At 40.5% G+C, this 24,659-nt stretch overlaps 1 pseudogene; it reads left to right on the forward strand.

Moving 5' to 3' along the window:
- The first annotated feature begins 249 nt into the window (after positions 1-249).
- Positions 250-2,433, forward strand: LOC116467514 (heat shock protein HSP 90-beta-like; annotated as a pseudogene).
- The last annotated feature ends 22,226 nt before the right edge of the window (positions 2,434-24,659 follow it).

The raw sequence follows: 24,659 nt of genomic DNA on the forward strand, positions 1-24,659 counted from the left end.
AACACAACACATTTGTAACACAAATATCTGACAAATAACTTTTATCCAGAGTATATTAGGAAACTCTTAAAACTCAATAATAAAAAGACAATAACCTCATTTTGAAAAATGTACAAAAGACTTGAAAAGACAATTCACTTCAAAGGAAGAAATATGGGCTCGAAGTCACTGTTGCACAGCCTTGGTGCCCCATGCATGTGGGACAGTCCCAACCCACCTTGCTCTCTAGTACTTGTAAGGCTTTTCAAGATGCCTGAGGAAGTACACCATGGAGAGGAGGAGGTGGAGACTTTTGCCTTTCAGACAGAAATTGCCCAACTCAGGTCTCTTATTATCAATATCTTCTATTCCAACAAGCAGATTTTTCCTTCAAGAGTTGATTTCTAATGCTTCTAATGCCTTGGACAAGATTTTCTGTGAGAGCCTGGCAGACATTTACAAGCTGGACAGTGATAAAGAGCTGAAAATTGACATCATGCCCAACCCTCAGGAATGCACCCTGACTTTGGTGGACACAGGCATTGGCATGACAAAGCTAATTTCATAAATAATTTGGGAACCAATGCCAAGTCTGACACTGAAGAATTTATGGAGGCTCTTCAGGCTGGTGCAGACATCTCCATGTCTGTCAATTTGGTGTTGGCTTTCATTCTGCCTATCTGGTGGCAGAGAAAGTGGTTGTGATCACAAAGCACAATGGTGATGAACAGTGAGCCTGGGAGTTTTCTGGTGGGGGTTCCTTCACTGTACGTGCTGACCATGGCAGGGGTATCAAAATGATCCTCCACCTTAAAGAAAACCAGACAGAGTACTTAGAAGCGAGACGAGTCAAAGATGCAGTGAAAAAGCACTCGCAGTTCATAGGCTAACCCATCACCCTCTATCTGAGGAAAGAAAGAGAGAAGGAAATCAGTGATGATGAGGCAGAGGAAGAGAAAGGCAAGAAATAACAGGACGATAAAGATAATGAGGAAAGACTCAAGATTGAAAATGTGGGTTCAAATGAGGATGACAGTGGTAAGGATAATTAAAAGAAAACCAAGAAGATCAAAGAGAAATACATTGATCAGGAAGAACTAAACAAGACCAAGCCTATTTGGACAAGAAACCATGATTACATTACCCAGGAGGAGTATGGAGAATTCTGTAACAGCCACACTAATGACTGGGAAGACCACTTGGCAGTCAAACACTTCTCTATAGAAGGTCAGTTGGAATTCAGGGCATTGTTGTTCATCCCTTATCGGGCTCATTTTGACCTCTTTGAGAACAATAAGAATAAAGACACCATCAAACTCTACGTCCTTCATGTGTTCATCGTGCACAGCTGTGATGAGTTGATACCACAGGATCTCAACTTTATCTGTGGTATGGTTGACTCTGAGGATCTACCCCTGAACATTTGAGAAATTCTCCAGGAGAGCAAAATCTTGAAAGTCATTCACAGAAACATTGTTAAGTGGTGCCTTGAGCTCTTCTCTGAGTTGGCAGAAGACAAAGAGAATTACAAGAAATTCTATGAGGCATTCTCTAAAAATCTAATGTTTGGAATCCCCGAGGACTCCCCTAACTGGCGACACCTGTCTGAGCTGCTGCACTTTCACAGCTCCCAGTCTGGAGATGGGATGACATCGCTGTTAGAATATGTCTCTTGCATGAAGGAGACACGGAAATCCACCTACTACATCACTGGTGAGAGCAACGAACAGGTGGCCAGCTCTGCTTTCGTGGAGTGAGTGCGGAAGTGGGGCTTTGAGGTAGTGTATACGACCAACCTCACTGATGAGTACTGCATGCAGCAGCTCAAGGAGTTTGATGGGAAGTGCCTCGTCTCAGTTACCAAGGAGGGTCTGGAGCTACCTGAGGGTGAGGAGGAGAAGAAGAAAATGGAAGAGTTCAAGGTGAAGCCTGAGAACCTCTGCAAGTTCATGAAAATAATCTTGGATAAGAAGGCTGAGAAGGTGACAGCTTCCAATAGACTTGAGTCTTCACCTGCTGCATTGTGACTACCATCTATGGCTTGACAGCCATTATGGAGCAGATTGTGAAAGCCCAGGCACTTTGGGACAACTCTATGATGGGTTACATGATGGCCAAAGAGCACCTGGAGATCAATGTGACCACAGCATTGTGGAGGTGCTGTGGCAGAAGGCTGAGGCAGACAAGAACGACAAGGCTGTCAATGACCAGGTGGTGCTGCTGTTGAAAACCAGGCTGCTCTTCTCCTCCTTCCTTGAGGATCCACAGACCCACTCCAACTACATCTGCATGATCAAGCTAGGTCTAGGTATCAATGAAGATGAAGTGACAGCAGAGGAACCCACTGCTACTGTTCCTGATGAGATCCCCCCATTTGAGGGCAATGAGGATGTGTCTCACATGGAAGGAATAGATCAGGAGTTCACGCTTGGAAACCTTGTGCGCTCTGTGTAGTGTTCTCAGAGATCCCACCACAGCCTTGAGTGGCCCTGTCCCAGCTGCCTCACTCCAATTATCCCTAGTGTTTTTTTCTCTCACATCCTTGTATCTAAGGCAGGAAACAAGGGCATCAAGCCCCATTTCCTCCCTAAGTTGACAACAGGATTGGATGTTGTGTATTGTGGGTTTTTTAAATTTTGTTCTGAAATTAAGCTATGCAAAATGAAGAAGATGCCATTTTATACAAAAAAAGAAGACATATGAATAGCTAGTAAGCAATGAAAAGGTGCTCAACACTTTAGTTATCAGGAAAATGCAAATTAAAACCAAAGTAAGATACTACTTTATACTCACTAGAATGGTTAAAATTAAAGATAATAATACCAAATGTTGGCCAAGAGGTGGAGCATGGACTTTCATACATTGCTGACTACAAAACAGTACAAATGCTTGGGAAAACGGTTCAGTAGTTTTATTCATTTTTCTAAATAAAAGCAAATGTATCTTAACCTAAGGCAGAGGAATTATACTACTAGATATTTACTTAAAATAAATGAAATGAGTTGTAGGAATTATTTGTATATTCTGGTTATGGATTCTTGGTAGTATGGCAGTTATTGTCTGTCACTCAGCAATTTGCCTTTCCCTGTCTTAGTACACCTTTAGATAAACAGAAATTCTTACTTTTAAAGTAGTCCTACTCATTAGTCTTTCTATTTACAGTTAATGCATTTTATGTCCTGATAAAACATATGTCCATAAAATGACATAAAAAGCAAAAACTAGAAACAACCCAAATGCCTATCAACAATTTAATGGATAAACAAACTGTGGTATTTTAACGTAAATACAATAATAACAATAATAATGAAGTGCTGATACAACAACATAGATTAATTCTTGAAGCGTTGTATTGAGCAAAAGAAACAAGGTACAAAAGAATTAATGCTGAGTGATTTTATTTCTATGAAGTTCTAGAACATTCAAAACTAAAATACGGTTATAGAAAGCAAGGTGTCAGGGACTAAGATGAATTGACTAGAATGAGCATGAAGATGACAGGGTGATAGAAATATTCTGGATCTTGGTTGGAGTGGTAGTTACACAGATGCATGCATTTGTCAAAACACTTCAAACTACATTTAAAATCTGTGCGTTTTATTATAAGTAAATTGTACCTTTACAATTTAATTGTACAATTTAATTTAAATTGTACATTGTACCTTTAATTTAATTTAATTTGTACTTTTATAATTTACAATTTAAATAAGTACATTTACAATCTGAAAGTATGTAAGGAAGGGGTCCAGTTTCAGTTTCCTGCATATGGCTAGCCAGTTTTCCCAGCACCATTTATTAAATAAGGAATCCTTTCCCCATTGCTTGTTTTTGTCAGGTCTGTCAAAGATCAGATAGTTGTCGATGTGTGGTGTTATTTCTGAAGCCTCTGTTTTGTTCCATTGGTCTATATATCTGTTTTGGTACGAGTACCATGCTGTTTTGGTTACTGCAGTCTTGTAGTAAGAAAAGCACATCTTTCTTTCTTAGAGAAATAAGGAAAAGAAAAAAAAAAGCACCCCTCCCCCTCTATAGACACCCATGAGGACATGCAGTAATTAGATAAAGAACTTGAAGCCATGACATAAAAGTAGCATGATCAGAGTGAATCAGGCTCATAGAAACAAGATAGTATTTCATCCAGCTTTTCAAGGCATACGAACATCTTCCCTCCGGAACACAGAAAGACATGCACGCAAGTAGTGAAAATTACTTTTGATTGCCCTATAGGAAACATCTAACCTTTAAAAGTTTCTGGAGACTTGCGTATAGGTTCTGTACCTGGTATCCAAGAAAGAGGGGCTTGGGACTGGGCAGACATTTGCCCAGCTGAAGATTTGAAGAGAAATCAAGTGTCAAGCACTATTTAGCACAAGCTATCTATTCTGAAGCCACTTAGCAAACAGTTATCGGTTAAATGACTACTTTCCTGTCTCAGGAGAATGGGGACAAAAATCCCTGAAGTGAAGCAGAGACAGGTGGGATTTCAGTGGCCCTTGTAGCATGACAGTTACATTGTTCTATGTTTAGCCTTATACATGTCCAGCCTTAAGTGCAAACAGGAGCACTGTTGACATATTTTCAAGACTCCTCTGGAGGTGAATGTACTGGCTTTCAGCAAAACTTGACACACCAGAGAACAAGGTGTGCCGTGCTCTTAGCTGCTTGAGAATTACAAATAGGTTTATGGTACAATAGATCTGATTTGGAAACTACATAAAATGGAATGATCTGTAACTCTCATTAAAAACAGATATTAAGAAAATACAGCATTTGCCTACAGCCTTTGTCTTAAAGTTTGAATTTATCGAATACTCATCATTATTCCTGCTTTCCCTCCAAGGCCTTGGGCCTTCCGTAGTCGATGAGAGTTTCCTAATGCAGTCAAGTATGAACAGGAGTAAGATGAAGCAATGAGCTGAGATGTGGAGCAGAGGGGATTCCTGGCACCTCTCTGCTGAGAGGCAATAGTCGGCTCTTCTGGTAGACACTTTGCAGCTCATCGAAAATTATTTTACTGCTGGAAAGTGTTACCTGAAACTCCTCCACTGCTTCCAGCTACTTATCTTGCTTTTGCAGCTATCTAGTGGCATTCTTGCAATCCACTGTTCTTAGCCACCTACAAAAGACAAGCTCCAAACAACTGCCATCTTCTCAAGTATTAGAACTACCACCATATGCCACAGATATGGAAAGCAATATCAGTAAATACCATTTATGTAAAGAGCTCTTGCAAATCAACAATGTAGCACAAAGAGCCTGGAGAACCTAGGATATAATTTACAAAAGAAGAAATACAAATCTCTAATCTATGTTAAATAGGTTCAGGTGTCACTAGTGAGCAATTTAAGCACAAATGAACTAGAGCTTTTCATGCCTCAGATTGGTGATGATTTGGAAAATATGAGTATATGGCAAGATAAGTACTTGTATGCACTCTTAATGAAACTGTAATGTAATGGAGACCTTTCAGGGAAGCAATTTGGCAGTGTGTACTAAGTGATTTAAATTGTTTCATGTCCTTTGAATCAGTCGTTCTCCCAAGACAGTCAAAAAGAAATAAGCATGCTTGTAGACAAGAAAGTATGCACAGGGATGTTTATCAGAGTTAGTCAAAATTGGAAACCACATAAAGGCCTAATAAAAGAGCAATGGCTAAACAATATATGGCATATTATGGAATATTATAAATCCATTATAATGTTCATGGATATTATGAGAAAAATATTCAAGAGATAATGTTAAGTGCAAAAATAGCGTAAGTGAGCAAATCTATGAATGTGTATTTCTCAGAACAAGAAGCATCAGAGGTTGGCAATTCTATGAAAAGATGTCAGAATTCCAGAGCAGTCAGAAAAATATGAATAAAAATAAAAATGAGATACTGGTTTACAGGTACCATAATAGCAAAAAATTATAAGAGCATGTGATACAAGGGGTCTACAATAAAGTGGGAAGATGGAGACTTGAATAACACTGGAAAGCAATATGGTAGTAGTTAAGATAGTCAAGGTCCCATGACTTTCTAATTGCATACATGGATATGTATTGCAGAGACATTCTTACACAGGCCCTTATGAGGACACACAAGAGATGTCTGTCATGACAATGACTGTGGCAAGGAGAAGTCAGAGTAACCCTCATGGTCAACACTGGAGGAAATAATAAGCAAAATGTAGTAAATGCATACTATATAGTGACAAAAACTTGACGATGCACACATCAATAAATATGAAAAACACAGATTTCAGTGGAAAAAAGGGAAGGACAGAATAAGATTTTAGGAAAAATGAATATTAAAGAACACATACAGGCCAGGTGCGGTGGCTCACGTCTGTAATCCTAGTACTTTGGGAGGCGGAGGCGGGCAGATCACGAGGTCAGGAGATTGAGACCATCCTGGCTAACATGGTGAAACTCCGTCTCTACTAAAAATACAAAAAGTTAGCCGGGCATGGTGGCAGGCACCTGTAGTCCCAGCTACTTGGGAGGCTGAGGCAGGAGAATGGCGTGAACCCGGGAGGTGGAGCTTGAAGTGAGCTGAGATCATGCCACTGCACTCCAGCCTGGGAGACAGAGAAAGACTCCATCTCAAAGAAAAAAAAAAAAAAAAAGAACATATACATAAAGGAATGCAATATATTGCATATATCAAAAACAATTTATATCAGTACAACGTATTTCATATATCAAAATTAGCAGGGAAGTATCTTTGTCAGAAAGAAATAATGGTAATTATTATTGTTATTGTTATTTTATTGTACTTATAATTATAATAGAAAAGAGCCTTGCTTACATCGATGATCAATGATGAAGTATTCTACAACCAAAGACATGATACATTCAATATTCTGTACCTAAGTTGTTATGTTTTGTTTTTTTTTTTCCCAAGATGGGGTCTCACTCTGTCACTCAGGCTGGAGTGCAGTGGCATGATCTAGGCTCACTCCAACCTCCGCCTCCCAGGTTCAAGCAATTCTCCAGCCTCAGCCTCCCAAGTAGCTGGGATTACAGGAGCATGCCACCACACCTGGCTAATTTTTATATTTTTAGTAGGGATGAGGTTTCATCATGTTGGCCAGGCTGGTCTCAAACTCCTGACCTCATGATCTGCCCGCCTCGGCCTCCCGAAGTGCTGAGATTACTGACGTGAGCTACCACACCCAGCCCTAAATTTTTTTAAAGAGCTGTATATTCAGTTCATATCCCACACAGTCCCAATTTTATAGTAAATATGCACAGAAACACCATAAGGAAAGAAAAACATTAAAAGGTTAATAATGGCAGTCTCTGAATTTGATTTAATTATTTATCAATTGCTTTCTTTGTATTTGTAGCAAGGGTCCAAGCTCTAGCCTGTAATGAGCCCGCTACTGGGATTTTAAGATGTTTATGCATAGTAGTGTGGGTTGCAGTGATGGGGTATGAGGTGGTCTTGATCCATTCAGACTGCTATAACAAAATACCATACACTAGGTAGCTTATAAATAACAGAAACATAATTCCTGGAGTCTAGGAACTGCAGGATTACAGTGCTGGCAGATTCATTGTCTGCTGACAGCTTGCTTTCTGGTTCATGGATGATGCCTTCTTGCTGTCTCTTCACATGATAGAAAGGGCAAGGCATCTCTCTGGGGCCACATTTACAAAGACATTAATCTCATTCATGAGGGTTCTTCCCTCATGACCTAATCACTTTCCACCTCCTAATTCCATTGCATTGGTGATTAGGTTTTAACATGTATTTGAGGAGACAAAAGCATTTGGATCATGGCGGTGGGCAAATTAAGAGTCAGATAAATTTTCTCATAGGAAAATCCCAGAGCTCAGGCACTAAAGAGGCAGCAAACATAGTCTGAAGACCTGTCCTTTGGCATGGAGCTTAGGCCAAGGGGGATGGGAGCCACAGTCAGAAGACAAGAAGTTCTTTTCTAGTGCCCTATTGCCTCAGTAAGAACATATGGCTGGTTGTTGGGGCATAATGCTGGTCTCCACATTTCTGCATGAAACCAGTCAGAGACTGAATTGCATCAAGGGCCTTTTGGCTAACAAAGGGTTCCAGAGCTCCAATTTCTTAGCAAGGGTTTGGGATGTTGGGGAGGTAGAGGGAGTGGGGCTCTGAGTGGTCATTTAAAGAAGAGCTCCATCCCATCACTCAGTTTTGTTAGGAAGCTGACACAATTGAGGGTGACCATAGCTGTGGAAAGGGAATGGACGAAATGCCACAAACAATGGCCTAAGCTATTATGAACATGGGTCCATGACTCTTGCTCTTTGGGATTCTGTGAGAGTCAATTTTACATGTCAATGTGACTGGGCCATGGGGTGCCCAGATTGTTTCTGAGAGTGCTCGTGTGGGTATTTCTGAAAGAGGATAGCATTTGAACAAGTGGACTCAGTAAAGTAGATTGCTCTCCCAGTATAGGTGGGCATTATTCAATCCAGTGAGAGCCAAAATAGAATGAAATGGCAGAGGAAGGAAGAATTCACCCCTTTTTCTTCCTGCTTGCCTACCCGAGCTGGGATATTCATTTTTCTCACCCTTTTACAAAGACTTACACCACTGGGTCCCTTAGTTCTCAGGCTTTCTCTCTTGAAGTGGAATTACACTACCAGTTTTCCTGGATCACCAGCTGACAATGGCAAATTGTGGGACTTCTTACTCTCCATAGTCATGTCAGTGAATTCCTGGTTTTATATATATAATTAGTCCTTTTCTCTGAAGAACTCTGCCTAATACAGATTTTTAACACAGTCTAGAAGTAAGGGGGATAGGAGAGAACAATAACTGTTCAGAGATTTGAGGACTTGCATTAAGGAGGATAAAAAAATCAGTGAAATATGAATTATTATTAATAGGTTTGCAGGTTGCATGACCTGAAGAAATGTGTTATATGTTTTCCCTATTTTTCAAGCATTTGTATATAAAGGAAATGTATTACTTTATAATGAGAAAAATGTTATAATAAATTTGAAAGTAAAAGTCTCAAGTATAAAAGAAAAATGTGGAGGCAAGGTATTTCCAGGAGAAGTCCTCCTGAAGTTTTCTTCTCTTTCTAGGCTTTTGTTGTCCCTGTTGGCCACTTCATCCAGGCTTTGTGCTGGAGCCTGGGAAGGGAGAGACGAAAAACGCTACTCTGTTTCCAAACTACGTACAGACTCTTCGGTAAGGCTCTCTAAATATGATTATTCTGACATAAGATATTTTAATTCTATAGTTCAAGTTAAAGGACTATTTCCAAGGTTATAGATGCCACATCTCACAGAAGGCTGTACTCCCACACAGTGACTCTTAACAATTAAAAAATTATATTGCATACTGTTTTTCTTCTACAGTTGGAAAGGAAGAGGTTAGAAGTATCATGGGATAGTATCTTCCAGGAAGCATCTTCTGCCTAATTTCTTGGATGCCCTTGGTAAGTATCCCATATTCCTCTCCCAACAGGCCTTTCACCACTGTTTCTTCCCCCTACTCAATCCTAGACCTAGGGCAAACTTTTGTAATACTGATTGGCTTCAGGACTTTGCTCCCTCTTCTCTGCCTTTTTCACTTCCCTAGTCTTCCTCTTCCCCCATCCTTAGGGAGGTACCCAGTACTCTCCCAATGCCCTCAATCTCCCATTCTCACAAACTTCCCCAAAGTCAAACTTTCTACCACAGGACTATGCACACCAACACTTTTTCTCCCTCTACCCCTTCGTCTTAATATTTCCTTGCAGAGATGTATCTGCATTTTTAAAGCAAATATTATCACCTATGGATCTGTTAAGAATGCTATATATTTTACTTATTTATTTTCTGCTTCTTTACACATTCTCTATCACTTCCCAACTACAATATAAAGTCCACAAGCGGGGGTGGAGCCAAGATGGCCGAATAGGAACAGCTCCGGTCTGCAGCTCCCAGCCTGAGCGACACAGAAGACGGGTGATTTCTGCATCTCCGTTTAAGGTACCAGGTTCATCTCACTAGGGAGTGCCAAACAGTGGGTACAGGACAGCTGGTGCAGCGCACTGTGCGCGAGCCGAAGCAGGGCGAGGCATTGCCTCACTCGGGAAGCACAAGGGGTCAGGGAGTTCCCTTTCCTAGTCAAAGAAAGGGGTAACAGACGGCACCTGGAAAATCGGGTCAGTCCCACCCTAATACTGCGCTTCTCCAACGGGCTTGGAAAACGGCACACCAGGAGATTGTGTCCTGCACCTGGCTAGGAGGGTCCTATGCCCACAGAGTCTCGCTGATTGCTAGCACAGCAGTCTGAGATCAAACTGCAAGGTGTCAGCGAGGCTGGGGGATGGGTGCCCGCCATTGCCCAGGCTTGCTTAGGTAAACAAAGCAGCCAGGAAGCTCAAACTAGGTGGAGCCCACCACAGCTCAAGGAGGCCTGCCTGCCTCTGTAGGCTCCACCTCTGGGGGCAGGGCACAGACAAACAAAAATTCAGCAGGAACCTCTGCAGACTTAAACGTCCCTGTCTGACTGACAGCTTTGAAGAGAGTAGTGGTTCTCCCAGCATGCAGCTGGAGATCTGAGAACGGACAGACTGCCTCCTAAAGTGGGTCCCTGACCCCCGAGCAGCCTAACTGGGAAGCACCTCCCAGTAGGGACAGACTGACACCTCACTTGGCTGGGTACTCCTCTGAGACAAAACTTCCAGAGGAACTATCAGACAGCTGAATTTGTGGTCTCATGAAAATCCACTGTTCTGCAGCCACCGCTGCTGACACCCAGGCAAACAGGGTCTGGAGTGGACCTCTAGCAAACTCCAACAGACCTGCAGCTGAGGGTCTTGTCTGGTAGAAGGAAAACTAACAAACAGAAAGGACATCCACACCAAAAACCCATGTGTACATCACCATCATCAAAGACCAAAAGTAGATAAAACCACAAAGATGGGGAAAAAACAGAGCAGAAAAACTGGAAACTCTAAAAAGCAGAGCACCTCTCCTCCTCCAAAGGAACGCAGTTCCTCACCAGCAATGGAACAAAGCTGGACGGAGGATGAGTTTGACGAGTTGAGAGAAGAAGGCTTCAGACGATCAAACTACTCCGAGCTACGGGAGGAAATTCAAAACAATAGCAAAGAAGTTAAAAACTTTGAAAAAAAATTAGACGAATGGATAAATAGAATAACCAATGGAGAGAAGGGCTTAAAGGAGCTGATGGAGCTGAAAGCCAAGTATCAAGAACTACGCGAACATTGCAGAAGCCTCAGTAGCAGATGCGATCAACTGGAAGAAAGGGTATCAGCGACGGAAGATGAAATGAATGAAATGAAGTGAGAAGGGAAGTTTAGAGAAGAAAGAATAAAAAGAAATGAACAAAGCCTCCAAGAAATTTGGGACTATGTGAAAAGACCAAATCTGCGTCTGATTGGTGTACCTGAAAATGACGGGGAGAATGGAACCAAGTTGGAAAACACTCTGCAAGATATTATCCAGGAGAACTTCCCCAATCTAGCAAGGCAGGCCAACATTCAGATTCAGGAAATGCGGAGAACGCCACAAAGATACTCCTCGAGAAGAGCAACTCCAAGACACATAATTGTCAGATTCACCAAAGTTGAAATGAAGGAGAAAACATTAAGAGCAGCCAGAGAGAAAGATCGGGTTACCCACAAAGGGAAGCCCATCAGACTAACAGCTGATCTCTCAGCAGAAACTCTACAAGCCAGAAGAGAGTGGGGGCCTATATTCAACATTCTTAAAGAAAAGAATTTTCAACACAGAATTTCATATCCAGCCAAACTAAGCTTCATAAGTCAAGGAGAAATAAAATACTTTACAGACAAGCAAAGGCTGAGTGATTTTGTCACTACCAGGCCTGCCCTAAAAGAGCTCCTGAAGGAAGCACTAAACATGGAAAGGAACAACCAGTACGAGCCCCTGCAAAAACATGCCAAATTGTAAAGATCATCGAGGCTAGGAAGAAACTGCATCAACTAACGAGCAAAATAACCAACTAACATCATAATGACAGGATCAGATTCACACATAACAATATTAACTTTAAATGTAAATAGGCTAAATGCTCCAATTAAAAGACACAGACTGGCAAACTGGATAAGGAGTCAAGACCCATCAGTGTGCTGTATTCAGGAAACCCATCTCACGTACAGAGACACAAATAGACTCAAAATATAGGGATGGAGGAAGATCTATCAAGCAAATGGAAAACAAAAAAAGGCAGGGGTTGCAATCCTAGTCTCTGATAAAATAGACTTTAAACCAACAAAGATCAAAGGAGACAAAGAAGGCCATTACATAATGGTAAAGGGATCAATTCAACAAGAAGAGCTAACTATCCTAAATATATATGCACCCAACACAAGAGCACCCAGATTCATAAAGCAAGTCCTCAGTGACCTACAAAGGGACTTGAACTCCCACACAATAATAATGGGAGATTTTAACACCCCACTGTCAACATTAGACAGATCAATGAGACAGAAAGTTAACAAGGATATCCAGGAATTAAACTCAGCTGTGCACAAAGTGGACCTAATAGACATCTACAGAACTCTCCACCCCAAATCAACAGAATATACATTTTTTTCAGCACCACACCACACCTATTCCAAAATTGACCACATAGTTGGAAGTAAAGCTCTCTTCAGCAAATGTCAAAGAACAGAAATTATAACAAACTGTCTCTCAGACCACAGTGCAATCAAACTAGAACTCAGGATTAAGAAACTCACTCAAAACCACTCAACTACATGGAAACTGAACAACCTGCTCCTGGATGACTATTGGGTACATAATGAAATGAAGGCAGAAATAAAGATGTTCTTTGAAACCAACGAGAACAAAGACACAACATACCAGAATCTCTGGGACATATTCAAAGCAGTGTGTAGAGGGAAATTTATAGCACTAAATGCCCACAAGAGAAGGCAAGAAAGATCAAAAATAGACACCCTAACATCACAATTAAAAGAACTAGAAAAGCAAGAGCAAACACATTCAAAAGCTAGCAGAAGGCTAGAAATAACTAAAATCAGAGCAGAACTGAAGGAAATAGAGACACAAAAAACCCTTCAAAAAATTAATGAATCCAGGAGCTGGTTTTTTGAAAAGATCAACAAAATTGATAGACAGTTAGCAAGACTAATAAAGAGGAAAAGAGAGAAGAATCAAATAGATGCAATAAAAAATGAAAAAGGGGATATCACCACCGATCCCAAAGAAATACAATCTACCATCAGAGAATACTACAAACACCTCTATGCAAATAAACTAGAAAATCTAGAAGAAATGGATAAATTCCTCGACAAATACACCCTCCCAAGACTAAACCAGGAAGAAGTTGAATCTCTGAATAGACCAATAACAGGCTCTGAAATTGTGGCAATAATCAATAGCTCACCAACCAAAAAGAGTCCAGGACCTGATGGATTCACAGCTTAATTCTACCAGAGGTACAAGGAGGAAATGGCACCATTCCTTCTGAAACTATTCCAATTGAAATAAAAAGAGTGAATCCTCCCTAACACATTTCATGAGGCCAGCATCGTCCTGATACCAAAGCCTGGCAGAGACATAACCAAAAAAGAGAATTTCAGATCAATATCCTTGATGAACATTGATGCAAAAATCCTCAATAAAATACTGGCAAACCAAATCCAGCAGCACATCAAAAAGCTTATACACCATGATCAAGTGGGCTTCATCCCTGGGATGCAAGGCTGGTTCAACATATGCAAATCAATAAATGTAATCCAGCATATAACAGAACCAAAGACAAAAACCACATGATTATCTCAATAGCTGCAGAAAAGTCCTTTGACAAAATTCAACAATGCTTCATGCTAAAAACTCTCAATAAATTAGGTATTGATGGGCTGTATCTTAAAATAATAGTAGCTATCTATGACAAGCCCACAGCCAATATCATATTGAATGGGCAAAAAGTGGAAGCATTCCCTTTTAAAACTGGCAAAAGACAGGGATGCCCTCTCTCACCACTCCTATTCAACATAGTGCTGGAAGTTCTAGCCAGGGCAATCAGGCAGGAGAAGGAAATAAAGGATATTCATTTAGGAAAAGAGGAAGTCAAATTGTCCCTGTTTGCAGATGACATGATTGTATATCTAGAAAACCCCATTGTCTCAGCCCAAAATCTCCTTAAGCTGATAAGCAACTTTAGCAAAGTCTCAGAATACAAAATCAATGTACAAAAATCACAAGCATTCTTGTACACCAATCACGGACAAACAGAGAGCCAAATCATGAGTGAACTCCCATTCACAATTGCTTCAAAGAGAATAAAATACCTATGAATCCAACTTACAAGGGATGTGAAGGACCTCTTCAAGGAGAACTACAAACCACTGCTCAATGAAATAAAAGAGGATACAAACAAATGGAAGAACATTCCATGCTCATGGATTGGAAGAATCAATATTGTGAAAATGGCCATACTGCCCAAGGTAATTTATAGATTCAATGCCATCCCCATCAAGCTACCAATGACTTTCTTCACAGAATTGGAAAAAACTACTTTAAAGTTCATATGGAACCAAAAAAGAGCCTGAGTCACCAAGTCAATCCTAAGGCAAAAGAACAAAGCTGGAGGCATCATGCTACCTGACTTCAAACTATACTACAAGGCTACAGTAACCAAAGCAGCATGGTACTGGTACCACAACAGAGACATAGATCAATGGAACAGAACAAAGCCCTCAGAAATAATGCCACATATCTACAACTATCTGACCTTTGACAAACCTGACAAAAACAAGAAATGGGGAAAGGATTCCCTATTTAATAAATGGTGCTGGGAAAACTGGCTAGCCATATGTAGAAAGCTGAAACTGGATCCCTTCCTTACACCTTATACAAAAATTAATTCAAGATGGATTAAAGACTTATATGTTAGACCTAAAACCATTAAAACCCTACAAGAAAACCTAGGCAATACCATTCAGGACATAGGCATGGGCAAGGACTTCATGTCTAAAACACCAAAAGCAATGGCAACAAAAGCCAACATTGACAAATGGGATCTAATTAAACTAAAGAGCTTCTGCATAGCAAAAGAAACTACCATCAGAGTGAACAGACAACCTACAGAATGGGAGAAAATTTTTGCAACCTACTCATCTGACAAAGGGCTAATATCCAGAATCTACATTGAACTCAAACAAATTTACAAGAAAAAAACAAACAACCCCATCAAAAAGTGGGCAGAGGACATGAACAGACACTTCTCAAAAGAAGACATTTATGCAGCCAAAAAACATATGAAAAAATGCTCATCATCTCTGGCCATCATAGAAATGCAAATCAAAACCACAGTGAGATACCCTCTCACAGCAGTTAGAATGGCCATCATTAAAAGGTCAGGAAACAACAGGTGCTGGAGAGGATGTGGAGAAATAGGAACACTTTTACACTGTTGGTAGGACTGTAAACTAGTTCAACCATTGTGGAAGTCAGTGTGGTGATTCCTCAGGGATCTGGAACTAGAAATACCATTTGACCCAGCCATCCCATTACTGGGTATATACCCAAAGGACTGTAAATCATGCTGCTATAAAGACACATGCACACGTATGTTTATTGCGGCATTATTCACAACAGCAAAGACTTGGAACCAACCCAAATGTCCAACAACGATAGACTGGATTAAGAAAATGTGGCACATATACACCATGGAATACTATGCAGCCATAAAAAATGATGAGTTCATGTCCTTTGTAGGGACATGGATGAAACTGGAAACCATCATTCTCAGTAAACTATCGCAAGGACAAAAAACCAAACACCGCATGTTCTCACTCATAGATGGGAACTGAACAATGAGAACTCATGGACACAGGAAGGGGAACGGGGGGGGGGGGGAGGACACATTAGAGATATACCTAATTAAAGACAATTAATGGTCAAAACAAATGGCACATGACACATTGTGCACATGTACTCTAAAACCTAAAGTATAATAATAAAAAATAAAAATAAAAATAAAAAAATAAAGTCCGCAAGCTCAGTGACTTTTGTTTCTTATTCTCTGCTGTAATCTAAAATCACTGCTTTGCTCATAGAGAAGATGCTTAATAAATATTTGTTGAAAGGATGAATGAATTAATGAATTTGAGGGAAATAATCTGGGTAAAGAAAACTTGCAAGCAGCCCTTAAATTAAAAACTGATAGGTGATTGGCTAGTCCATTCACTTATTCATCAGATATTTGTAGAATAACCCACTAGTCAATCACTAGGATGAGGGAATCGTGGTCGATAAAACAGAGTTCTTGCCCTGGAGGGGCTCAGAGTCTAGAAGGATAGAAAGATCAATGGAAGAAAATAGTGTGGAAATCACTACAATGGAGTAAGCGTGGAGTAGGAGCACAGAGGAAGGGCACCCAATCTAATCTGGGGGGATTCCATAAGGGCTTCAAACATCTACCTGTGTTGGGACTGAGAAGTGAGTAGGAACAGCAGAAGGGTTTGAATTAGGGCATTTCTGGCAGAGGGAAAAATTGTGCCAAAGCTTGGAAGTGAAAGAGGGTAGCATGTTCTGGGCCTTGGCGCTGTACAACTCAAGGTGGTGTTCTTCCCGCCGTGTTTTAAGTGAATAGCTCTTCCAGGCTCTATTATGGCAACAGCTAGTGGTGATGGTTGCACAACATCATAAATGCACTGAATGCCACTGAATTGTACACTTCAAGATGGTTACTATGGCAGATTTTATTATATTTATTTACCACAATAAAAACAATTTTAAAGTATGTAGCTAAAATATGTAAAAATGTTATTATAGAGGTATTTCAAGGTATTAGTATACTGGATTTTATAACGTTTGAGGTAATTTTTAGCTTTTATAATTTGTAATTTGCTGTGATTTTTTTGTCTCCGTTTGAGTGAATTTTCATATTATAAAAATAAAGTGAATAAGTAATTGGTATAGTTGTTGCCCAAATGATACACTTGAAGAATAGCTAACTGGTAGACCTCCTCCTAGCATGTTTAATCCTACAGAAGCTCTGGGCTGTGAATACAAGTATCCTCTTTTCATGGGTGAACAAAGTGAGCTCAGCAGTTGAAGAACTTGCCCGTGAGCATCTAATCAGAAGGTCTACCTGATTTTGAAGCCTGTGCATGCCCTCACTGCATGATGCCACCTCCCATTTGAAAACTACTACTTTAGATTATTACATGGTTAACGAGAATAAGCACTGAGCACAGTCTATAATTACTTTCTAAGTAAATATATGCAAATAACCAAAAATTTTTAGACTGCAAACCGTGAGCTTTCCCTCTGAAAGATGGAGCTCCTACCCCGTCATGGCTCAGCCACTAACTAGTTGCAGAGCCCTGGAAAAGCCATTTAGTTGCTTTGGGCCTCAGTGACAGCATCTGTAAAAGCCAAGTCAATAATATGTATTGAGTGGCCACAAGGCACAAGACCCTGAGTAAAGATCTGAAGGATCTTGAGGTAGAGACAAAAGCTCTGATCTTCACAAACTCGGGATCTAGTTGAGGACAGAAAAGAGACCCAAGAAAGATGGCCGGGACCTGAGGACAGAACTAATTCTGTCTGGCGAGGTAATGCTTGATGAAGTGTGAGAAGGAAATTGATAGGCATGAAACTAAGTCACCAGGCTTTGTTTTGTGGGGGCTAGAGGTGAGGGCTTTTAGGAGCAGTCAGTGAAATCGGTTTTTCAGGTTACCTGGGTGGGTGAAACCCTGCCTTGCTCTCTTTAGTTGTCATCTCTGTGGAGTACTCTCGAGTGACTGTAGGTAACTTACGGGGGTCGGGGAGGTGACCTATTCTCCATCCTTTGCACAGTACACAGGCACACTACACACACCCCCACAGAAAGATGAAGTATTTTGCTGTTGGTTCTCGATGGTGGAAAACCACTGTGCAGAACAGAACAAGGGTAGGAGGCTGGCAGGGAGCCTTGCAGACACTCTCACTTCTGTGTACTCCCAACCCAAGGTCTCACTGCCCCCACCACCCTGGTGTCTCTATCAGCACATGGACTTTCCCTCACTCCATGAGTCTCTGTAAGACTCTCTCTTTTGAGGCTCCACCCCGAACTCCACTTGCTTTAACCCCTCACATTCCTCAGAGTCTTGATTTCCACCATTCCCTTGCTGGTCACTCCTCACGATTCCTCCTTCATCTTAGAATCCCAGAGGTGAGTTGTGAGTCACTCTATTCCCTCTCTTTTTGTTTCTGCAGTTGGGTTATTGGAGGTGAGTCTGAGGGAACTTTGAGTCTTAAGGGTGAAGTAAGCAAGAAGGGTCATTTTTAAAGAGGAAGATTCAGAATGGCAGCCTTTTTGATCTCCTCCTAATATCTAATTATATTCTAAAGTCTTAATATATTAACCTTGTCTGTTCCTGGTTCTTAATTTTTAAAAACTTGACCACTCACATGACCATAGACAAAAGATCCTACCATCTCAGATACAAAGGAGAGAAGGGTATTTCTGGTAGAGAGATCAGAAACAGCAAAGTTGAAAAGATGGGAATATCCATGACATCAAAGACATAGGAATAGTCTAATCTATCCCGTGAGTAGGGTGCTGCAGATTGTGATAGAAAATGAGTCCTCAGGAGTAAATTGGGTCCATTCTTGAAAGGTCTTGAGTGTTACAATCAGATATGGTTTTCTTTATTCTGTAGTAAATGAGAGGTGATCACTTAAAGGTTCTGGACAAATGAAAAAGTGATTATGTATTTATTTTAGTTAATTCTGAGAGTTGTGTAGAATGAATTAAAGGAAAGAGAATCTAGGAATATAATTTGTTTGTTTATTTAACAGTTAATTTATAAGTTGTCTACAATGTGCTTAGAAGTAAGTGGTGAATAAAGTGGATAAAAATTCCTGCCCTCACAGTACTTATAGGCTATGAGTCAGAAGACTATTAGATTGTGTGGCCTTCAATGCAGCAATGACAGTAGGCATGGATAGGCAATATATGAATGTTATTTGGGAAGTACAATTAATAGGATGTTTAAACTTGATGTATTAGTCCATTTTCATACCGTTATAAGGAACTGCCCAAGACTGGGTAATTTATAAAGGAAGGAGGTTTAATTGATCCACAGTTCAGCATGGCTGGAGAGGCCTCAGGAAACTTACAATCATGGCGGAAGGTGAATGGGAAGCAAGGCATCTTCTTCACAAGGTGGCAGGAAGGAGAAGTGCTCAGCCAAGGGGGAAAAGCCCCTTATAAAACCATCATATCTCACAAGAATTTACTCAGTATCAGGAGAACAGCCTGGGGGAAACCGCCCCATGATTCAATTACCTCCCCCTGGTCTCTCCCTTGACATGTGGGGATGATGGGAATTACAATTCAAGATGAGATTTGGGTGGGGACACAAAGCCTAACCATATCTCTTAGGGTATGGAAGACAGTGGTAATATAGTTGATGACTTTTAACCAAGGTAATATATAGACAATAAAAATATTTTCTATAGATTTCAGAAAGGTGTGCCGTAGATATACTTACATGAATATTTCATAGGGAACTCCTGTGGAGGTGTCCAGAAGGCAGTAGTAATTGTGCTTGGAGTTTGGTAGACAAGTGAGATCTATACATTTGAAAGGTACTAGGGTATATATTTGAAAGGTACAAGGATATAGGTGATAACTAAGGCCACGGGCAGAGATGGGGTTGCACAGACATAACATGCAGGAGAAGAAGATGAGAAGGTGAAGGCCAGAAATTTCGAGGAAATATAGCTTGAGGGTCAAAAGACAAGAAACCATAGAAGGACTGAGAGTGAGCAATCACAGAAGTAAGAGGAGAAGAAGAAAAGATTGAGGTTTTGGAGCTCAAAGGAGGCAAGTGTTTCAGGAATGAATAGGTAAGGGATGGGAAGCTCAAGGTGACTCAAGAAAAGATCAAGCCAGTGTGGGAGCTTTGAGAGAGCAGCTTCATTAGAGCAGAAAAATGCAGTGGGAAAGCCTAATTTTATAAAAGAGTTAAATAAAAGGAAGGTAAAGAAATACTACAAGCCATTTTCCAGACCCATATTTCTTAATTTGAGTCTAGAAACTGTACATTAGAAACACTTGTTTGAGTGTTCTGTGACTTCCTCTGCAACACTTATATAACAAAGTTCCTTCTCTATAATTTTCCATATGTATCTGGAGAGGCAAACGCAGGAAGTGCAAAAATAATCTATCCTTTTCCCCAAGTTTTGCAGGAAACGTCTGCTTTGAGAGAGGACTTCTTCTCACTCCTCAGAGAGCAGGGTGCCTTGAATTCTTTTCCCATTGCCCACAGCAACAATTCAATAACTGCAGTGACAAATACTGTCCCAGCATCTTAGGAGATGGCATGGGCATGTTTCTCTCCTTCATAGTAGTAGAAGGAAGGGGCTTCAGATCAAAGACGAAATTCCAACGAATGCCTCTTTGTGGTCAAGACATCTAGAAGGACTATCTTGGCTATACTGACATTTCAACAGCAGTATTTCTGAGGCATCATAAATCAGTAAATAGTCTTCTTTGGATCAGAATAAACTGAGTGAACCTTGGCTAAGTGCTCTTAACTGGACAAGGCCTACAGATTTAAGGGATTAAGAACTCAAACCTCCTCCAGTCCATTTGATGACACAGCTTGACACAGTCATAGGAGCACGCAGTACCTCTCTTTGCTCATTCGAGCTAAATTGCCTCTTCTTTCCTCCCATGGTCATTTTTTAGTGGATTTCCTGGCCAGCTCACACTAATTTATTTGTTTAAGTCTCCCCCACCTAGCTTTCCACAGAGCCTACAAAATTAAAAATTGTCAGTCCCGATAACTGCCTGACCTTTTCAACTGAAAAAATTCAGATACTGACCCACTGGGGCTAAACAGTAATTCTGCCAGAAGCAGCTGTGGCCTCAAAGAGTCAATGTAAATATTTCAACAGGTAAATAATCAGTCAAAGAGCTTGGACCAGGAAACTACAAATGTGGAGCAAGGCACAGAATCTCGCAAGTGGAGGAAATTTAAAAGGAAAGCTATAGAAGTGACAACTCATAACAATAAAACCTTGTTTTTATTCCTATAAAACAAGAAAAAGCTTTAAGGTAAAATAATCCTACTTCCAATAAATGGCTACCTGTCAAGAGAACTCAAGAGAAAAAAATGGAAGAGCATGCAAGAGACTCCATTTACACTATGAGTGCTACATCAGCACAGTGGCCAATGGCCACGTTTACTATTTCAAAACTATTCAAAAATGGTTTTTTTTCAGTCCTCAGGAGTTATTAGGTGATATAGTTTGGCTGTGTACCCCCCCCCCAAATTTCATCTTGAATTGTAGCTCCCATAATCCCCGTATGTCGTGGGAGGCACCAGGTGGGAGGTAATTGAATCATGGGGGCAGTTACCCTCAAGCTGTTCTCATGATAGTGAGTGAGTTCTCACAAGACCTGATGGTTTTATAAGGGGCTTTCCCCCTTTGCTCAGTACTTCTCTCTCCTGCTGCCTTGTGAAGAAGGACATATTTGCTTCCCCTTCTGCCATGATTGTAAGTTTCCTGAGGCCTTCCCAGCCATGTGGAACTGTGAGTCAGGTAAACTTTACTTTACAAATTACCCAGTCTCAGATATTTCTTCATAGCTACGTAAGAATGGATTCATACACTGTGTTATTCGGTAGCACCAGTAGAAAATAGACCAAGAAATTCTTTAGTGAATAAGGGAAGAAAAATGAAGGTGAGATTACAGGTCTTGAAAATCTCCCCAAAGTCTAGAAATCAATAGAAATGAAAAAAATGGAACTTACTCTGGCTGAAATATTCGTCAAGAAAGATTTATAAAAATAGAGAGGTGTGAGAATCAAGAGTGTAAAAATAATCTCATACATTTATGGCCAATTGGTTTTGACAAGGGTGCCAAGATCATTCAATGGAGAAAGCATAGTCTTGTCAACTAATGGTGCTGGGACAACCAAATATCCAGAAGCAAATGAATTCCTACTTTACATCATATTAAAAAATTAATTCAAAATAGATCAACAGTCTACATATAGAGCTAAAATCATAAAACTCTTAGAAAAAAACATAGGGGTATCTTTTGATCTTGGATTTGGCAATTGATTTTTTTTTTGATATGACACCAAAAGCATAAGAAGTAAAAGAAAAAAATAGATAAATTGGACTTCACCAAAATTAAAATTTGTGCACACTGGCCGGGCGCGGTGGCTCATGCCTGTAACCCCAGCACTTTGGGAGGCCGAGGTGGGCGGATCACGAAGTCAGGAGATCGAGACCATCCTGGCTAACACGGTGAAACCCTGTCTCTACGAAAAATACAAAAAATTAGCCGGGCGAGGTGGCGGGTGTCAGTAGTCCCAGCTACGCGGGAGGCTGAGACAGGAGAATGGCATGAACTCCGAGGGGCGGAGCCTGCAGTGAGCCGAGATCGTGCCACTGCACTCCAGCCTGGGCGACAGCGAGACTCCGTCTCAAAAAAAAAAAAAATTTGTGCACACCAAAGATTATTATCAAGAAAGTGAAAAGACAACCTACATAATGGGGAAAATATTTGCAAATCATATATTTGCTAAGAATCTAGTATATCAGATAATGTAAATAAAAACTCTGACAACTTAGACCCAGCAAAAAAGATAAACAACCCAATTAAAAAATGGGCAAGGGACTTGAGTAGATATTTTTCCAAAGATAACATTCAAATAGTCAATAAGCACATGAAAAGATACTAGACATAATCTGTCATTAAGGAAATGCAAATCAAAACCGCAATGTGCTGCCACTTTGCATCCGTTAGGATGGATGCAATGAAAAATCCAGAAAGTAATACATATTGGAGAGGATGTGGAGACATTGGAACCCTTGTGTATTGCTAATGGGAATGGAAAATGTTGCAGCTGCTGCAGAAAACAGTCTGGTGGTGCCTCAAAAAGTTAAGCATAGAATTACCATATAGCCAAGTAATTTCACTACTAAGTACATAACCAGAACAATTGAAAACAGACACTTAAACAAATACATTTACATGCATGTTCATCGAAGCATTATTCACAATAGCCAAAAGGTGGGAACAACCCAAATGTTCATTGCTGGAGGAATAAACAAATTCTTGTATGTACATGTATCACACATGTACATACAAGAGTATTACACAGCTATAAAAAAAGCAGGGATAAACCTCAAAAACATTATGCCAAGTGAAAGAAGCCAGACACAAAAGGGTACATATTATATAACTCCATTTATATAAAATATTCATAATATACAAATCTACAGATAGAGAAAATAGTTTGGTAGTTGCCTGGGGTTTCGGGGAGTGAATATTGAAAAGAGTAAATGCATAATGGGCACAGGGTTTCCTTTTGGGTGATGAAAATATTTTGGAACTAGAGAGATGATGCTTGTACCACATTGTGAATGTAGTTAATCCCACTGAATCATTTACTTTAAATTGGTTCATTTTATTTTATGTGAATTTCACCTAGAAAAAAATTTTTTATCATAGATGTGTGGTTCACAAATTCAGAGATGGTCCTGAATTCCAAACAGAACAACCTGCTCTGTTGTGAAGCATTCAAACCTATAATATAAAGAAATATGTTTCCACAGGGGTCATCCAAAGAAATAGGTGAAGTAGTTTTTGAGACCTTTCTGTTCACATCCCATCCCATAGAAGTTGTGGGTGAAATAGGAGAAGGTTCCCTCTCACTTGCATGCTTAGTCTCTCTACCCACCCCATATCCCCAGCAGAGCCCCAGGCTACTACCCTGACCTCTCAATTTCATCCCTCCCCCCAAAAATCTCACCTATCTCGCATGCCTTTGACTTGGAACTGTGCTGAGGGACAAAAGATAGAAACCAGCTCATCAAATAAAGCAGTAAGTTCATTGCTGCTATAGCTATGCACATATTCAAGTGAATTTATTACACTCATTCTTTAAGGTTCAGCTCAACCATTACTCCCTTTGGGAAACCTTCCCAGTGTCCTTGGGCAGAATTCCCCCTTCTCTGTGCTAGCTCAACTTGTTAATGCTATTGTTCTCATTTTCTATATAGTCCGTCAAGGTTGAGTGCCCAGCAGTGTGCCTGGCATATAAGGAACACCAATACAATGCACTTAGATGGAAACACCCCTGCCAGGTGATGTAGTGACTCAACTCAGGAAAACTATACTTGTTACTTAGTAATACACCTCTCTCTCTCTGTGTGTGTGTGTGTGTGTGTGTGTGTGTGTGCACGCACATGTGTTTGTGTTTTGGGCAGAATATATTTATTTGTGGAGGGTGCTTCATGAACATCGGCCACATCATCTGACTAGATGACCAACCACCTGTCAATGCCTGTGGGTACATCAGTCCTGCTGCCACAGAATCCATGCCCTTTAAAGAATAAACTTATCATTCAGAAACCAATTAATTTAAATAAATTCCATCCTCAGAATAAGCTGGGAGTTGCTTTCTTTGATGCTGGCTCTTTGAACTGAAGGTGATGAGGGGCTGTTGAAAAGTGTTCCACAAACAACCGGTTGCTGGTTGCTGGAGCCTGGAGGAGACCAAGAGGTTGCAACAGGGGAAGACAAGGGAGGCCACCTGCCACTCTGTACCTGGCTATGATTCTATCACCCTAGATGGGTTAATGAGGGTCTTGGAAGCCACAAGCCCCTGGCAGCTTTCTTCTGAGAGGAAGAACAGGAAGAAAGGAAAGAGTGGGAAAAAGGAAGAAAAGAAATTCAATCAGTA

The sequence above is a fragment of the Hylobates moloch genome, unplaced genomic scaffold (genome assembly GCF_009828535.3).
Source record: "Hylobates moloch isolate HMO894 unplaced genomic scaffold, HMol_V3 SCAFFOLD_4, whole genome shotgun sequence".
In the NCBI taxonomy this organism is placed as follows: Eukaryota; Metazoa; Chordata; class Mammalia; order Primates; family Hylobatidae; genus Hylobates; species Hylobates moloch.